We start from the raw sequence: 20,137 nt of genomic DNA on the forward strand, positions 1-20,137 counted from the left end.
TCTCCATGGCAGATGCACCAAATTCTGCCTCACCATAAGGATTCTGGGGTGGGATTATCTCACTGAAAGTTTTAAGAGTCTCTCCTGCGCAGATGAATGCCATGAGTTTCCTCCAGATACCAGGCAGGGAGTTCTGGGGACAGCTTTATCATTACAGGTGAGTGGGTTTTCGCCTGTCCCCAGGACACTTGGCATTTGGAAAAGACTGGGGACCTGGGTGACAGACCAGCCATTTTTTAACATCCTGCCTCAAGCCTGAGTACATTTTTCCAGGATGAAAATACAGATGGACACATGTTCTGCATTAGGCATCTTATTGTGCTGGCATTGTGCTAAATTTTGAGATATATTTAGAGAATGGAGGGATGAATACAAAGACGCTACTGAGATTTCTGAGAATTATATTTGAGAGTATTATGTCCAGGCTGTGGAATTTTGTTTTTTTCAGTGGGCTACTCTGTTATCAGAGCAACTCCAAGCCACATATCGCTTTTGATTGCACTTCTCGAGGAGATTTTACTGCTGTCTGTGGAGTCAGCATGGATCTCACATGCAACCAAGGACTGCCAGTGCAAGGATGTGCCCTCTAGGTCTTGCTCAGAAATGTGACAACAGAGAGCATCTTGGATAAGACCCAGGTTTTCTAGTGAGTGAGAAATGTGCTGGCAGCCATGAAGGTGAGACATATGGTCCCCCTTTCCTCCTTGTCTTCTCCAGCGTCAGTTGGCTTCCCTGTGTATTATGAAAGACTCATTGCAATTACAAGGTCAAAGATAGACTTATCAGCCTCCCTTCCTCTCCTGAGGCCACTTTTTTGTTCAAGGCACTCTGTGCTGAAAAGTCCAGGGAAAGACAGATACAGTTCTCAGTGGCATTTATTTTGGCATGGAGTTACTCAGTAGTACTGCTGCTGGAACAGTGCAATGGGTGAGAAAGCAATAGCCCAGCAGGAGATTATTAGTTGATTCCAGCTGTGTAGGTGTGAGGTATCACTTTGCTACCAACAGCCTTCAGGCTCTGGAGACTGGGAAGACAAGTTTAGAAATGTTGCTTCATTGCTGCTGATTGTTTAGTTTTATAGGGCAAGCTGAACTGTCAATATGCTAAAACAATCTAAAAAAACTTGCTGAAAAGAGTTATGAACAACATCAGATTCTGTAAAGCAGTGAGATATTTTTGAGCATCTTTTTCTGAGACGGTTTGACATTTTTAGTGGGGAAACTGGCTTCTGATCGGACAAGACGTGGGTGAAAGCTACTGCAAGGATGAGATAATACATTGCACAGCTTGTCAAATTCCCTGTTGATGCCTGCTTTGAGTCAGGATGGGGGAAGCATGGGGCTTAGTGTTTGGCTGGGCTTGTTTGCAAACACCTACTTGTGCACTCTGTAATGCAATGAGAAAGAGTTGAAAAAATTTTTGGGGGCTGAGAATCCACTGAGCAGCTTCGTGTCTCTTAAACAGAACGGTGGGAAATTACTCAGAGGGACACGACGGCGCCTGTGTGCTCATTCTTGGGAAAGCTGCAGATAACTGATTTACGAGTGTGTTTTGACATTGCAAACTCCTTGGAGAGCTCCTCACGAGGCCTGAGAGGATGTGAAGAAGGAAATAGGTCACTAGGAAGGGGAAAAGCTGGAGCCAGCTTGACCTGCAGAGGGTCTTAGTTTAAGAGGAGGGCTTGCAAATACAGTGGGAGTTGCCAGGGTTCAGGGGTCCTGGAGCTGGGGCAGTCAGCAGAGACATTGCAAACATGCTGGAAGTGGATCAGGGATAGCACATTGAGCTAGGGGAGAGACAGGCTGTCCCTCCCCATAACCAGCAGCAGCAGTTTCTAAACTGCACAGCAAATTTCCCAACACCGGTGCATGGGTAACGATACTCCCTCAGGAGGGCAGCAGATGGCTCGTGAAGCTATTTGGTCTGCAGAGAGGAGGACTGTCCTGGGAGCTGTGGAATTTTCTCTTTGATGGTTTCTTAGTGATCCGGACCCTTTGGTCCCTCCAAGAGTTTTTCAAAGGTGTTTTGAGGAGATGCCAACTAGGATTATCCTTAAGGAGGGCCTTGCAGCTGTCTTTTTGGACAGGCTAGAAGGAGAGATGTGGAATGGGCCAGGAAGAAGAAGACCAGTGCTTGCTTGAACTAGATTGCAGAACTTCGGTTTCCATGTCTGCAAGCAAACGGGGAGAGAACAGAAGACTCCAATCCCCACCAGTCCAATGCAGCTGATGGCCCCTCGAGTGCAGATCCTGTGGAACATTAAATTCTGCAAATCCTGCAAGGATTTCAAACTTGGTGGTAGATTGGGAGTGGCTTCTCAAAGCTTTCATGGTGTGAACTTACCTTAGGCAGGATGGGTCTTCTCTCATCTTTGCACTTCCTAGCTTCTTATAGCAGGCTACTGTCTCCCAGAAGATATAAGTGGAGGATCAGGAGGAGACAACGCTGTAGCACTTTGGGATGAAACCAGGCTGATCCTGGAATCTGTGATTATCCTACTTTGCTCTGGGGAATTCATGGGGGTGATAAACAGCTCCTGGATGGCAAGGAGTCAAGAGTGTGACAAGTCAAGCTTGGGAAAGGGATGTTTATAGAGAATGTCCTACTGCCAATGAGGCATTTCAGATGGGACAGAGGAATGCAGAGGAATGGCTGGTTTCTGTACGTATCTGTAATTAGTGTTCAGCATTTTGCAGTTTTCACTTGGTGCTTAGCAGTTTAATACATTCATTTTTGTCATTTAACCGTGATTCCTTTTAGAGACTCACCAGACTAATTTATGTTCCATTCTGATGTTTTAGTACTTGCTCCAGACAGCTAAATGGGTGATGTGTCAATTTGTCAGCTGTATAAACCAGAGAGGAGCCAGTAAGTCTTTCCCTCTTAAACTCCTGTTGTCTCTTTAGTAACTAAGCATCAGGAAAAACTCAGTCCTTTGCCTTGATGGGTGATTTCTTTGTTACCCTGATTTCTATGCGCTTTTCTTGGGATTAACTGCTGGACATCTCCAAGGAAGCTGAGTGTAAATACTGTGAATTTTCCTGCAAGTGGAACCTTGACCCATCCTTCCCTTGCAGTTTCCAGAAACATCCATGTTCTTGCTGTGGCTTCACAGTCAGGCTAGCTGGTGTCCCAACCGAGGCTGTTCAAAGGACTAAACGACAGCACAAATCCTCCATAAGCTCCTTGCACGGTCTCTGTTTCCTATACTGTCTGCATTCACATGGAAAGATAAAAAATATTTACACGATGTATTTTTATACATCAGAACAACATATTAGAACAAGCCGTTTTTTTCTGCGCTGTGTTGGAACTAGTTGCAAGCTACTCAAATGTTACTTTACTCCAAAACTGCACTCACAGCTTGGGCAGTGATGGACCACTGTGAGTGGGGAGTGAGTTTGCAGATTTTGTCAAGCTCTGGTTAGAGTCACTTGTTGAAACCAAAATGTTTCTGTTGGGATTGCCAAGGGCTTGCCCTGCAAACCGTAGGGCTGTTTGATCTCAGGACTTGTGTGCATGGGAGTGCATTGAGTTACATTTAGGCAATACTTCCACAAAGTTAGTTCTGGGCTCCTGATTGCTCCTCCACAAGGAAAAAGTCATGGAAAATGCAAACATCAAATGTTGCAATGCTGCTGGTGTCAGAAGGTGCAATGCTACCACTACTTTGTCGATCTCCCTGTACTGGATGTTGGTGGCCAATAGTTTATTTCAGACATGTTGGCTCTGGCTTCCTCAGCTACTGGAGAAACAGCTCCTTCAGTTGCATTGAATAGGATTATATTGTCAAAGCTGTTTATCTCTTGTTTTTAAAAAGTGAGTCAGGGAACAGTCTCAGAGGATGGAGGTGAGAGGGGGCTTATATTGTGGGTTTACTTTTCTCTCTGAAACACAAAGATTAGGCCAGTGTCTATCACAGAGCACAGAAACATAGATCCAAGAATAAACTCCAGCATGACCATTCCCGTTCCGCTGCCTGAAGATGGCTAGAAGACAGAAACATTGTTAAACACTGGAGTTAGGGAAATTTCTCTCACTTTGACTCAGCTAACAATGTTGTATTAAATTCAGAATGGAAATTTGAACATGGATCAAAGCATTATGACAGCTGCCAGCCTTTGTTATAAACTTTTCATTGGAAAAAGTGGTGGAGGAAGCACAGCTTATATATTGGTGGATAATGGATTTTAAATTGCACATACTGTCACACCGAAAGAGGTTGGGGATTTTGCTGAGAACTCTTGCTCTCTTTCTTTAGACAACAGTATGTTGATGCTCCAGGGAAAATGAGTTTTCAGGACCAGTTTCCTGGCTGCATTGAAGCCCCGTTGAACTGAAAATATTTAACAAGACCTTGAGCTGACAAAAAGAAGCCTTCAAGATTATTTTTCTGCCTTTACTGTAGCCTGAAGCCAGCAAAGCATTTCAAGAGAAGAAAATTGCTGCTACTCACAGTTTTCTGGCATGCGCTACTTGTGTGTTACAGCTATGCAGTTTTAGATTAGGCTGTGTTGTGGTGGTGGTTGCTGCTGTTATCACAGATTTGCTCTCCATAAGAGTCTTGGATCCTCAACTGTGTGTGGAGCAGGTTTCATGCGGACAGTGCACAACCACATCAAAAGACTGATCAGGAATGATTTATCTGACAACCTCAGCTAGATGTCTAAAGCTGGACTAGTCCCCCTTAGCTCCCTTCATTGCCAACAGAGAGAAACAGACACTTAGAGAGGCCTCAAAATCCCTTTCAGATGCTCTTTTAGGATGAGATAAGTCACGCTCTGGACTCTTGATGATGTTAACTAGCTCTCTGTTGACCACAAAAGGAGCATAGGGCAATTAACTAAAAGAGACTTTTCTACCGAAGATGAGTGCCATGAGCTGGATGCTGTGGATGCTCGTGCAGTATTTCATTGCCAAAGGTAGCTTGTGTCCAGAGTGGTAGAAATGACTGACTTTTGACAGAAGCAGGTTTTCCAGTTAAACCATCCAAGCAACACTTGATCATAAAAAATCCTTGTTGCTAGCAATTCAGTCAGCTATAGCTGTTACACATACCGTTGCAGAGCACAGCTGCCTGTTGGCTGTGATTACAGGGTTGAACATGGCAATCCAGCAGCAAGGTTCAACTGATGGATGGTAACCTTGTGCTCTTACTCTTAACCCACCTGACCTGCAAGTGAAAACCTGTGTTTGACCAGGCTGACACTTCATGGGAAAGAAAGGTGAGGTCAGCAGTGACAGCTCTGCTGATTTGTGAGTGACCAGAATGTAAGAATGCTGTGATTCCATCCTCTGCTCACCATGGTTTGGTCTGTGTTGTCTTCAGGACTGTCTTACCTCAGTGGTTTTTGGTTGTTTGGGTTTTTTTTTCTCCTTTCTTTTTCTTTTTTTCTACTTTGCTTCCAATTAGTACTGCCATGTTTTCTCCGATAATGAGCACTTTAGTGTCACCTGGCCTCTCCTGTGTTCTTCTCACACCGACAAATATTTTCTCTCTGGGAGAGCAGGGACTGGTAAGTGAAGTAGTTGCAGTGTAGCAGACACTCCTAAGTTGCTAAACCATAGTTTTAAATTGCATGGGCCAAACTATAGTGGCGTAAGTGGGGAAAAGTGACTCTGCAGAAGATCAGCATTGCTCGAATTTGTATTTCAGTGTTTCCAGATCAAATGCCCTCCATCCTCAGGGAATGCAGCCCTTTTCTAACTGGGGTGGTCATGGTCTTCATGATATATGCAGCATCTCTGGGGCTGGAGAAGGATCCTTTTGGCTAGGATGGGGTGGATCCAGTCACAGCCAGAGTAGTTCTAGCACCCTGGGTTGGATCGCTGGCATCTCCCGGGGCCAAAGGGTTTTAAGGGGGTATTGCAGCAGCTGTGCACAATGTCTTGAGCAGCGTCTCTGTTGCACACATTTCTGCAGGGCCAGCTCCGCACGGTGTCTCCCAGGACTGACCTCTCATGCAGGTGCAGGCACATTGACCAGCCTCTCTGCCATGATGATGAGGGCAGTCTCACAACCATGTGTGAGGAGGGGGCTTCCCTTGCCTTGGTGCAGGGAAGTCATCAGAAGTGGGCCTGGGCCATTCGAAATACTGAGGGACTCCCTGAGGTTACAAGAGGGAAATTTCCATTTGTCCTGAGGCAACGTGGCTTGCGGTGCTGCTCATCTGTATCTGTGCAGGTGAGAAAAAAATCATCCTAATGCAGATGTTCCTGTTCTACGAAGTTAAACCATGAGCCATAATGCTGTTCTTCATTGCCTAGGTTAGCAAAGAAAGGGGTAGCTCTGATTAGGATTTGGGAGACGTGGCTTCAGTTTGTTTCCTTGTCACAGACTTCCCACATGATTTGGAGTAAGTGACTGTGATATTCAACGGCACTGAGGTGCCTAACGCAGGCAGAAATAGGTACCTAAAATGCTCTGACCCCTTCGTGTGTCTCCACTTGACCTACAACACTTCGAAAACAGCACAACTCTGTTTCCAGGGAGAAACACATTAAAGGTGGTGAGGTGCTTGGGGACAATGCCAGGTCATGATCATAACAGATCTTGGCTCTATGGGGCTAACAGAAAAAGAAAAATGCCATGTGGAGGAGACTAAGAAGACGGTACAGTACACAGACAGGAGTCTCGATTCGGTTGCCCAGACATAGCATCTCCTACTATTGGAGATGCCCTAGGGTATCCCACCTGGGTTATCCTAGCTGGCTGTTATCTGTCATACCTTCTAGCTCCATGTGGAGGCCTCCAGTACCCTGGGGTATTTCAAATGGCAAAGAGTCCCCAGTTCCAGGTACATGAATTAAGCTCAGGATAAGACACAGTCATCTACAATATAGATGTCTCCATGCCTCTTTTACAGTCAGTGGAGATGGAGACATAGGATAGGAGCTAGGCTGCAACTCATCCTAAAGCAGATGTCTAAAACAAGGCAGATCATGCGTGTCTACAAGCATCTCTTTCTGTTCAGAGCACTCCCAGGTAACCCCTTCTGCTGTGCGCAGGACAACGCCTGCTCTGAGCCCTTGTTGCAGAAGACTCCTTCACAAAGAGATTATTCACACAAGCGCTTTAGTTCTGCTGGGATCCAGGTACCAAGCCTACACTCTGATTTCTTGGATCTGGGTATTTTACCAAGTAGCTGAGGAGGCTGGGAGACCTCAAGCCAGTAACAACATCTGGATTATTCATTAAAAAGGATGTCATCTCAGGTCTTTCCACAAAGATTGCTTCCCTCCAGCAAAACAGCAGTGACATTGGTATGCTGGGATGAGGCAGGACACACCTCTAAAATCTCAATGTACTTTCTCTTCCATGACCTCTATTCCACTGGAAGTCACTCTGAGATTAATTTGTCCAAGACATGAACTATTGGGAAATTTTATTTCTGCATTTTTTATATTTTTTTTGAACAGCCTCGAGCATTGTCTATTTATAGACAGAATAGTACCTTAGACACAAAGTACAGTCCTTAGTGGTGTTATTCAACAATAAATAACCTGCATTAATCAGAGATGAAATACAAGGTCACCTCTTTGTTCTGAATAACTTCTTTAATTTGACTTCACTCCACATGCTGTTGCTTCTTTCTTGAAAAAAACCAAAATATATAAATCTGCTTGAGTTGCTATGTTGCTCACTGTGTTATGCTTTGTATCTTGAAGTCCAGAAGAAGGTAACATGAAGAGAGGAATTTCTGCAGTGGGACCATTTTGTATTTAGTTTCAACAGTATTGCTGCAATGCTCAAAGCAGGATTACATGAGGGAAGTATTGTGTGACTTGTATACTTTGACCAGGCTTTATGCTGGTGAAGCTAGTACCACCATCTCCATACTTCCCCTGTATCCACACACAAGTGTATGCATGCACAGGTTGCCAACTAGTCAGGCCACCAGGAAAATTTACATTTTCTTATGGCAGACTCTCTCTCTGTCCATCCCCTATAGAGGATGCCTATGTACACTATGTTTCCTTGGTGCCTCAGGTAGATGGATACATAGACATGTAGATAGGGAGGAGGCACCTCATCAAAACAGTACAATATTGCTTTGTATTACTGAAGTGTGAGGTTGAAGTACAGAAAAAGGGCAGAGGGAGCATTATTTGTGCTAGATCTTACTCTAGTCCCATATATTCTTTAAATTAGAGCTAATTCCACAACCAAATTCACCTGTGATTAACACCAGTATGATTTGGAAATAATCCTATGGGTGTTCAGGAGATGTTTTGGGTGTACACTGATATAAATCAGAGCAGGATGATTCATTGGGATTATAATGGAGTAAAACTGTAGAAGAGAAGAGTAAAATACGAGCGTGACATTTGCCTCTAGTGGGGACTTCCAACTCCCATTGTAGTCCATGCAGATCTATTTCACACTGTGAATGGTACCAAGAACTGTTCAAATGGAAGGGCTTCATTCACTTACCAGCACGTAGGCATTCCCTGCCATTTAAGACCTCCTGAAATATTCCTCATGGCCTCTGGCTGCTTCCCCTGAAAGTCCACATACAAGTCCCATGTCATATCGGTTAGCCAGGAGTATGTCTCATGCTCTTGCGCATCTCTTATGGCAGGAGACACCCATATTTTGGCAAGAAGAGACAGAGGGAACTAGGTATTTACAGGAAAAAACAGCACTCCTGCCGTCAGCTTTTGTAGAAATGGAATGAAAAAGAGACAGTAAATAATGAGGTTTTTGAGTATCTGAGATTTTTTTTTTTTTTAGTTAGAGGTTGTTTTACCCCTACTGTTTCCTTTGAGGATAGATATTTTCAATATTTTTTTCTTCTGTGTACTTTTGTCTGTGTAAAATTTCAGTAATACAGTTGGTAGCATAAAATAAATATTTCAATGTTCAGCTTTGCAAAATAAATTTGTAGTGACAGTCTGATTCAGGAGATGTTTTCCTCTAGAAGGATAATGATATCATCAGTAGTTTTCTCCTCCCACTTATGCCACTCTGGATCAAAAGGAGCTCCATAGAAAACAATAGACATGATTCATCCTTACATTATGCTAATATAAAAGCGAAGTGGTACACCAATGAAATAATCCCAGTGGATTTAATCAGGTTCAGAATATGGGTCATTTCAATTCACTAGTCACTGAGGCTCCCTTTACAGTAAACAGAGAAGCTGATGGTATAGTAAATGGAGTCCACTGTGCCTTGGGAAGGTGTCTGTAAACTGAAAGGTGAGCCATGGCCTCAGAGTGCCCATTCCTCTCCATTGTGTTGAGTGAGCACCTCAAAGGTAGATTTCTACATCGTGGACATCCCGCATGAGCTGAGATGAATCCTTCTATCCACCACCTTTGCCTCCAGTATCTGTAGGATACATGTCCTCATTGTATCTGCAGTAAATGTTGGAGTTTGGCATCCACAGGGCACGACCACATCCTAAAACAACACAAAATTGGGTTAAACTTACTGATTTTAGTTTATCCTATCACTAGGGGCCAAAAAGAAAGAGGAAATCAGGGCACTGGGCCCTTGCAGGGCACTAAGACTTTTTGCATGAAGACTGCAAAATCTGCAGCATGATTTCAAGATTTCAAGGTTTCAAGATTTCTCCTGGATTTTCTTCCTGGGCTCCGGGAAGATGTCACCATGCTTTGTTTCATTGCTGTGCATTTACCTTGAAACTCGCTACTTATCCGCAGAAAGCACAAGGCATTTTCTGCCTGCCAAATCTTTAGGAAAGTGTTTCATGAGACAGCAGCAATTGCTGGAAGAATATTTGAGGGAGGTTTAATAAGGGTGAACTTACTGTGCAGCCTTTGCTTTAGCTGAGATACAAGTAAGGATGCACTCCTCCCGACTTGGATACCCAGATAGAGACACATACCCCCAAAGAGGTCCTTCCACTGAAAACCAACCAACCAACTAAATTTAGAAAAAAAAAAAAAAATCCACACCAAGAAAACCCAAGCTGTAGTGGGATTGTTGACTGATGATTAAATCTTAAGGAGCCCAGCAACTTGGTGGCAGCAGAACATAGAGACTGAACTGAGTTTGGGGTTAGAGAGGGTCTGCTTTTTACGTTATTTCAGCCCTCATATTAGTGTGCATTAATTGCCATTTCTTATCCCAGAACAGTAGTAAGAGCTGAATATTTAAGGCATTTGATATGCAATGGGGAAGATGGGGAAGAGTGTGTGGTACAGCCTCAGGAAAGCACTTGTTGCCATCTTCCACTCTTTCTTTGTTTCCTTATTGCTGTTCATGCAAAAAGAAAGAAGGTGACAAGAAGAATGGGCTCAGGAGAGGTGAATCGAGGGAAGTGCTATGCGTGTACATATTGCTCTTGACAGGGTTAGGACCACAGATGAGAGCATTTGTAGGAGGCACATGCTCACCTCTGTATGGACCCTTGTTTGACCCAGTACGGCACTCACTTCTTTTTTGTCCTCTCTTTCCTTACAGCCACGGGGTCCTGCAACAATGGAAAATTATTTTAGTGTGTGCATTTACAAATGTACTGTGGTCACATCTCTGCCTCCGGCTTCCCAGACTCCTCCTGTTCCCTGAAGCCTCCCCCACAAAAACATTTCAGAGCACCAAAGATGGGCTTGTGCCGTGGATTGTCTCCTGAAATAGCCATCTTTAACTACTTAAGGATCATAACAAATACTCATGTATCTCAGGTTGAGTGAGTAATATAAATTTATTTAGGGTTTTATTTCAATGTTAACCAGATTCTTCTGGCAAAAGCTTAAATTAAGAAAGGGCTAAATTGCACAGCGAGACACATCAAACTCCTTTTCCCACGTAAGAACGGTGGGATCTATTACGAAGGGTCACCCAAGAAGAAATGTCCGTGATGCCCTTGCTGATTTCCCCAAAGGAGGCTCTATGCAAGTTCTGCCGGTTTCCCAGGCTGGGCAGATGGGAGCAATGTCCCACCTGCATGCTGCTTGAACCCACAGGGGTGACTTGTCCTGGGACTGCTGGAGACGAGACCATTGGCTTCTCTCATTGCCATCTTCACAGGAGATGCTACCTTCTAACTTACTGTCATCGTTTAACTGCAGCCACCAGCTAAGCATCACGCAGCTGCTCGCTCACTCCTCCCCCCTCCCACTGGGATGGGGAGGAGAATTGGGAAAAAAAGTAAAACTTGTGGGTTGAGATAAGAACGGTTTAATAACTAAATTAAATAAAATATAATAATAATGATAATAATAATAAAAATATAACAACAATAATAAATGTGATGAAAAGGAATATAACAAAAAGAGAGAAATTAGACCCAAGAAAAGACAAGTGATGCACAATGCCGTTGCTCACCACCCTCTGAACCAATGTACGAGCAGCAATCAGTCCCTCCTGGCCAACTCCCCCCAGTTTATACACTGAGCATGACATCCTATGGTATGGAATATCCCTTTGTCTAGTTCAGGTCAGCTGTCTTGGCTGTGCTCCCTCCCAGCTTCTTGTACACCTGCTTGCTGGCAGAGCATGGGAAACTGAAAAATCCTTAACTTAGGATTGCTACTTAGCAACAACTAAAACATCAGTGTGTTATCAACATTATTCTCACACTAAATCTAAAACACACTGTACCAGCTACTAGGAAGAAAATTAACTCTATCCCAGCCGAAACCAGGACACTTGCTGACCAGGCATGTGTCTGCTCCAGAGGTTATGACACATCCTAGCCCAAAAGCTGAGTCAGAAAAGGCTCAGAGTTGCTTTTGATGGAGTTTTCTTTCTTCAGCCTCCAACCAAAGCCAGTGGTTTTACAATGGAAAACTGCACTGTAACTTTGGAATGTTTTCCTTGGCATTGTGTATGAGTTACAACCATTTTATAGCTTTTATTCTCATTTTTCCCCCCCCTTTCTGCTTAATGATACTAGAGAAGCAGGGGGCATAGAAAACAAACCGCAAAAAAAGCCCAAACTCAACTCCTCACCACCCTCTGCCTCTCTCTAAAGAAATATACATATTATTTTCCATTCCTGAGAAGTAATTTGATGATGGTGAACCCCAGCCAGTGCCATTTTCTATTATCCCTGCAATCACTCCTTAGGGCTGAGATCCCAGCATGTGACACCTGCTTGTACCACAGAAAAAACCAGCGAGCTCCTCTTTGTCCATCCCTTCATTACCTCACGATCATTGCTCTTTGCTGCTGTCTCCTCTCCTTACACTACCAGCTTGTGAGACGAAGCTCAAGCCGGCTTGTCTTGTTACAGCAGCGAGCCTACATCCATCTCGGTTTGCAAGTGTGCTGGTCTCTGCTTGCTGCGCTGTGCCGATAGTCATCGCAGCAGAAAGAGGCATAACCTCGTGGGTTTGCTCTCTCTTTTTCCTAGTGCTGTCCAGTGCTGTGGTAAAAGGATAAAATAAATAAATGTCTTTATTTAGGAAATGACAAAGAGAAGAAAACTGGGTGACTAATGCGGGATAATCAGGGCAGTTCAACTGCAAATGAAGAGCAGGAGGTACAGGAAAGGCTAAGTAAATACAAAGTGGTTTTCTTTGGCTTGATATGATAATGTGACATGGTACTTGTGATACAGAAGAGCCCACACAAGTGATTCACCTGCTGGTGTCTAGCACCTTTGGAGCCCTGCATGGCCTCTGGTTTCTCCCCCTGCCACCCCATGCGGACGTCTCAGACACCCTAGGCCATCTCAGGTGGCACTTAGCAGGTATGGTTAGACGAGTCAGTCAACCAGCTTCTGAGATTTAGCTCAGGAGATACCTGCTTTTAACCCACAGGTGTGTCTGAGTCAACCTCTGAGCTCCTCTTATAACCAGTGGGAATATTAATAGAGCCCATGGGGTGCAGGGAGCTGCTGGGGTCACCCAAAGGCAAACCCCTGCATGTGGACAGGAGCAACAACTCTCTGGACCGTGCTCACCGCATGGATGAGACCTCCACCGCCTACCGTGAAGCTGAAGACACCAGCTCCTCGGAGACACCTGCATACTGACACCCGAACTTAGGTGTCCTTCTCAGCCAGGAGAATCCTGATGGAGAGGTGTGAGTTTGACCTGCCCTTGGAGAGGGGTAGAAACTGGGATGCTCGGTACGCTGCTCCTGCAGCAGATTTGAGATGTCTCTTAGGCTGGGACACAGGCGAGCCAGGAAACCTCCTGCATTGTCATACAGCAACAAGACACTTGGGAAACCTCCACCCTTTTGAAAGCCCATTTGGAATCCCATGCAGCGAACGCCCTCTCTATGGTAACAGCTACGCACATTCGGCATGATCTCTGCAGAGTTTAAGGTGAGTCTTTCACATGATTCTGGATGCAGATGTTCATCTGGCCCAGGCAAACAAAAGATTCTCCCTTCAGCATGGGCACAGATGGGATGTATACAGCATACTAGAGGGTTATACAGACACTGTCATGCCAACAAAATTGTCTGTGTTTTACTGTAAAGTGTAAAATAACTGAGCTGAGACAGTTCGGTTGTTTGGGTTCTTGATTCAGATAGGAACAACTAATAAATAACACCATTCAAAATGATGCTGATGAGTAATTGATAGGGAAAAGCATGTGATCCTTCGTTGCTGAAACAGGGACCAGTAGGTCTGATGTATTTGTTTTTTAATTGACTTTGACTGCACAGGCTTTTGGTTTTATGCTGCAGATGGGGCTGCTTGCAATCATTTCGCAAGGAGCCTGTCCCATATGAATCATAAATGTCTTGTGGCTAGAAGCTGATATAATTTCAGAGTGTGTGGGAAGGGCTGATTTATTGAAGGAGTCACGTGATGAGTTTTAGGTCTGCAGCAGTTTGAGGCTTTCCTTTCAATCCTTAGGCACGCAGTGAGTTGGCAGGGGTGGCAGATTGGATCTGTTTCATTTTACATCTCTGCCTTTATGAGTTCAGCAGGAGGGGAACTGGATGCTTCCTAGAAGATTTATGATGTTGGCAACTTTGATAAAAGATTTTTATGCAACTTTTTCTCTTTATTGCTTTGCAAGCAACTTCCCAATACTTGTCAATGCTGACCAAAGCAAAAACGTTTTGAAAGCCTGTGTACACCAAGTGGGAGAAAAGAATGAGGATGAGCAAGCCAGCTGTTGTTAACAAGGTGAAGGTTAGCCTGGAGAACAGCACAAATGTGGAGATATATTGCTAGTCACAGATTTTTACCAGTGAGCGTGTAAAACATGCAAAGTGAGTAACTCTAATAAAATGAGAAAATGCAAATTGGCAAAGCTGAAACAAAACCTTCAAGCAACCTTATCGATTACAGCATTGGATGCTTGTGTCGTTGTCGTGTGCTACTTCTCCCAGGCAATGAAATTTGCAGGCACAGGATGGACCTCAGGACCAGTGCAAGAACATCACTTTCCTACTCCAACCCCAGGACTGACTATTTTCTGTGCAAACTCCTATTCCTTCAAACCGTTTAGTCTTTGCAGCATGTACTGATGGTAGCAGGCCATATACACTGTTTCTACACCCAGCCCTTGTTCTGCTCTCAACAAGCCTTTCCTTAGATCAACCATCTCTCCCCTCCTCTGGTCAGGTTGTTCACTAAATCATCTTGCCCAGTAGGTTGGTCCTTGTTGCTCCAGCCTGTGAATTGACTCCTTCTCTACAAGTCAATCACTGTTTCTCTGCATATCACTCTCTCTGGCCCATAGTCTCTTCACATCCCTGAAGAGCATGCTGCTGGCAGGATCATATCCAGTTGGGTTCATATTCTTTGCAGTCCCAATAAAAACTCATGCCCTTGTGAAACCAGCTGGAGGAGGCATCTCAGAGATGCTGGAGGCTTGGCAAAGGAAGACTTAGCTGTCTCTGTTCCGGAGCTAGCCATGTGAGAAATGAAGAGTACGATGCCAAGCAAGAATCAACAAATAAGCATAAAGTTTCTGGAAGAATAGAAACCATGGATAAAGTGAGCGGATGCTGAATTGGCTGGAATTCAGAGGCTTCTAGCTGAACTCATGGCAGTATTATCACCACACGCAAGGCAGAAAATGCTTCCAAGTTTCTCCCAAGGACTCACCTATAACCTCAAGGCAAACTGAGGCCAAAAGCAGCCACAAAAACACGTGGAGATAACTTGTAGGGTAAAACACCAAAATGCATTAGGATTGTAAGGGCTGTAAGTGATGCTTTTGGAAGGAAGAGAGTTTTAGAGCAGTTCAATGGAATAAGCAGCTGCTAAATGGACACCATCCATTTAGCCAATCCTTCCAGTTCTCTGGACATTCCCTTGCTTTTGATGGTCATTTTGGCTTTCAAAGTTTCAATGAACACCAGTGTAATGTGGTTTGGGGAGGACGTGCTCTTAGCAGGCTCCTCATTTTCTGATGGGGGAAGCTATCATCAGTTCTTCAGATGACAACTGGCTGCAAAATCCAGGAGAAAGTACCTTGAATGTTTTAAAGGGAAAGTGTGCTGCATACCACCTGGCAGGAGAGAGGAGGAGAAAGATTTTTTAAAAAGCTAAATTCCATTTTTTCTAAAGAAATCTACTCGTCAGCCAAATAAAACTTTGCTTTATTGTATGTGAAGAAGAGGGACTTATGTACCCAAAGCTCATTTACCTTTTCCAGTGGCGTGAATGAATCTAATAAAAGATACTGTCCTTAGTACGAAGCTGTACAAGCCAGGCAAGCATCTTTATGCCAATATGTCCAAAGCTGATGCAAATTTTAGAGCTTGAAATAAGTCTGTGTTTTGTCACATGCTGGCTGGGCAAGTTGGAGGGGAAACATAAGAATCATGGTCACTGAAGTGACAGATAGACAATTGCTCCATGGGCTGTCAGTGTCACGTAAGGAAAGTCACCCAGAAGAGTCCTGTTGGGAACTGGCAGTGTGTGGCACGCAGATAGACCGGGAGATGTGTTAAGCAGCTTTCATCTGTGATGTCTAAGGGAGAAAAGAAGAACCAGTAAGAATCATCTCCCATTTTTACAAGGTGTTCATCATAGGGCTAGAGTCTGTAGATATTTGCAGAAGTAATCTCAGTCTCCTCTGCTGATCCACAAATGCTGGAGAAATTGGGAAAACTAGAAGGAGGCACCAGGTAAAGGTCTTCCTGTGATTTGACATAGGAGTTATTTTTAAAATCCTTTTTTTTTAAGAATTTGGTCAATTTTAAAATAAAAAAGATAATTTTTAAAAATGTGAAATGCAGTTCTTAGTCATCAGTAACAGCATTTTGAACAACGTGTTTTCCTTCAGTCAAAATTATTGCCTCACTTAACCCAGTTTTGCAAATAGCTTCAGTTCCTGTGAAATTCCCTTTTGGGAAAGAAACATGAATTTGCTATCTATTGGAAAAATGTCATGTTGTTCTGGTTCAACAACCTAAACGGATTTGGTGATGGAGCTGGATATATAAATGGTATCACTTGCACATACTTACTTACCTCTGCAAAATGGAAACACTGCCTACAAAAAAATCTGAAGAAAGAAAAAAAAAAAAAGCCCACTCACGTAAATTAAAAAGAGCAAGTGAAAAATAACAGAGATTTTTTCCTCTATGTATTTTCATATACACCACCAGCAAAGAAATCCAAAATGGCTTCAGGAAAAAGAGCAGTGCTGTTCCTCCCACTTGCTCTTTTCCCAAGGTATACGGTATTGTGTTCAGAAGCTTGATCTGTGTCTTCAAAGCTCTCAGTAGGTCAGATTTAAATTATCAAAACAGAAAAGAAACCAATTGGTGCCTGTGATGATTAATTCTTTTGCATCGATGAAGGCATGGAGCTTTCTGCAGCGCATGGGGGACTTGGCACCAGCGGTTGCACTCAGCAGCTGGGCACTGCCGGCCGTCATGGCTGGTTTTGTTCACTGGGACACAGATGTGTCCAGCCAAAGCATGCTGAGGTCCAGGAGAGCCTTCCCATCCAGTTCAAGGGATATTTGCAGTAGACCAGTCAGACGTTTCAAAAAAAGCATGTATACACTGAAAAATACACAAGCACCTGTAAAGGTATTTACAAAGTCAATTAACCCTGATATGTACTCAACTCCACAAGAAGTCAATGGGAATTAAGTACTCAGCCTATATGGGAATGTTTGCAAATCCCATTAGGTGCCTATGTGCATGCTTAGAAGCCAAAACACATTTGGCCAGTAGCATGGAAAAATGTACATTACTTTGGGATGACAGTGTGTTTGTTAGCCAGCCACCTCTAACAGGGGCTTGTTGTTAGCACAATGTATACAACTCACACCTCTGATGGCTGTGCTAAATCACAGATGGACAATATTGACCCAGTATTTTACGGTAGGTTTCAGATGCCGATTGAGCTGTACACCTCTCAGATCATTACGTTTTTTTGTATTTTGGTATTGCACATCGAAAAAAGAGCCCACACTGTGTTAGTTGCTAGATGCTGTATGGAAAGCCACTGAGAGATGTCTGTACCCCAAAGGGCTTCCAGTCCAAGTGCTCAAGCTAGACAAATGCAGGGAGAAACTAATACAAGCAGATATGGAAAGAAACTTCCTTGAAGTGACATGAGAAGTCTACAGGAGAGGTGGGAAGAGTGCATAGGGGTCCGATTCCCAATCCAGCACTTGTTTTGGTTGCCAAGTGTTTCTTGGTCGGTGAGTTGCTCTTTAGCCATAAGACATCTTAAGTAAACAGAAGGACCAAAACCCCATGCATGCTCATATACATACATGCAAACAAATTGAAGGCTAATAAAAACCATCACTAGATATTCAAAGTGAACTCCAGCTTTCACTTGAGTGTTGTTATTGTGGCAAAACAGCATAGGGTGACGTGATTTGTGTTTGTTTTGTTTTGTTTTTTTTTCCCCAAAAGGTTATGCAATCCTTTTGTTAAAGAAAGGCTGCTCTTGGGATCCCTGGGAGCTACGAAACCATGGCAATCACCAGATCTCACAAACAAGCAGTTGGACTGGCCTTGTGGCCTGCATTACTTTGGTTGCATACTGCTCCTGAGTTGCCTCACCCTTGTGCTAGGAAGAAGCAATCTCTGTTTCAGACATCGGAGGTGATCAGTTAATGTGTCAGGACCCACCGGTTGGCAGGGCAGCTGATCGGTTAGCCTCTGGCTGAACCGCTGAGCTGTAAGTCAGCAATCAGTGAGCATCCCCAAGATCAAAATGAGTCAACTACTAAATCACAGGCAAGCCAGCTGAAGGACATTCGGAATTTCTACTGTCTAAATGTGCTTTCAGGCTGGATGTGGCTGGCCAGGATTGGGATGACCCAAGTTAACCACTATTCCCTGCGCAGCCTGGATGGGGCAGCTCATTAGCCACCGTGCCAATAATCAACACAGTACTGCTGGACCCTGAGGAAAGCATCCCTGCAGGGTGCTGGTGCTGTTTCTTATGACCTTGCCAGCAGCTTTATAATTTGTCATTTTTCCACCTCGGAAGACTGAATCACTCATTTGACATATGCCAATATCCAGAGTGCAATTAATTGGTTCAGCCTTTGACATGACCCCTTGCAGCCTGGGAGCGCAGAGGAAAGATGTGTCAAAAGGGTCAGAGGGTTCATTTCAGAGCCTTTGGAGACTGCTGAGCACAGATAGCCTTCATGGAAGCTGGCTTGCTCGTTAGCACCTGGGAAACTCATTAAAGTTTTATGAGCTCTTTTTTAAAGGTTTGGCTTCTCATAGCTTAGGGTCACTATAGCACTGCTCTATGGTAATTATACTAATCAGAAATATTTTCTTTCTACTACACTAATTAGCAAGTGGAGAAACTTAAGAAACCAATGCAGAATCCAACAGGACTATCCAGATGATGCAGGTTTTTGTTTTAACTACATATTTTGCCATCAGTCCATAATTTATAGATATGCTCTATTTATTTTCCAAAAGTTTCTCCTGAGATGCTTGTTATCTTCCAGCTCTATGGCATTAAATGAGAAAGGGAATAAAGTGAACTAGTCTATGAAAATTTGAAGGATTTATGTGAATCCTTCACACTCATGAACCGACAATATCCTTTCCACATAGGGAAATACCATTTTCTGGCTGGCAAACTCAGAGGACTGTAATCCCCAAAGTGCTTTGTTTCTCTCCATAGATTAAAAAGAAAGCCTTGTGGTGGCCCTCTGCAGAAGTAGGTACAAACACGGCAGAAAACAGTGAGGCTGACCAAAGACCAGAGTGGCCAGAAGCTGGCTACATCCCTTCACAACTCCTCTCTGCCCAGCCTCCTGCTCCACACTGTCCTGAGTGACTCAGCCCCAGCATCGAAACACATTTTCTACCCAAGACCCATTCACTTGCGTACATCACCTTCTCTCATTGCAGAGCACATTACCAACGGTGTAATACGTAGCCAAGGTGATGAGTACTGCTGGAAGTCATAGCTATGTACCACGTACCATGGGTTAAGGGCTGTGCTATTCCTGCTCTCCAGCCAGCTCAGAGCTCATGCCATGCAAACTCCTCTTTCGTTCAAGGTGCCGTGAACATATCCATCTCTGCGCACACTGCAGTCAAATGCTCGGTGTTGGGGACAGCAAAGTTGTCTTAACGCGCCGTAAGGAAATCTTTCTGCAAGTCAAGGGGCAGCCAGGAAAACAGCACCATTTGCCTCAGCACAAACCTACCGATGATCCATCCCCCAAACAGCCTGCTGCAAGACTTCTTTATCTATTAAACAGGTGACACTTAGAAAATCATCCAAGGCATCACCCTGTTAGTCAGTGCCAAGATGTTCATAGTGGAAAAGGGGTTGAGGGACTTGCTTCCAGCCCCTCCAGACCTGGCAGGAAAGGAGAAGTTCTTCTAGAGATGTGGGAGCTTCACTGAGTTGAGTTTCTGTTCAAGTGTGAGGCTTTAAAAGGATGTCCAAAATCTTCTTTCTCATACTTGCTCATCTCAGGATGCTGCATTGAAGAGAGTTAGCAAGTGACCTTACTCTGAGGAGAAGCCTTGGCATCCCTGGCATCCCTTGAGCTTTTCCCCACACTGGGAAGAGTTGTCCAGGGGACACTGCCTATTTGCTGTGTTCATCCTTGTGACCCTCACCTGAAATTGGACCTCCACCTGACCACGGAGTGAGATTCCTTTTTTCTCTTTCTGGTCCTTAAGCCATACTGAGCTCTATGCCCTGGAGGCACATCCTTCCTTCTTCCAGCATGTAGGTGGTCTTGGTCTCGTGTCTCTCTCTTCCTCATCCTCCAGCAGACTGCTGCCAGGTTT

The sequence above is a fragment of the Harpia harpyja genome, chromosome 1 (assembly GCF_026419915.1).
Source record: "Harpia harpyja isolate bHarHar1 chromosome 1, bHarHar1 primary haplotype, whole genome shotgun sequence".
Lineage (NCBI taxonomy): Eukaryota > Metazoa > Chordata > Aves > Accipitriformes > Accipitridae > Harpia > Harpia harpyja.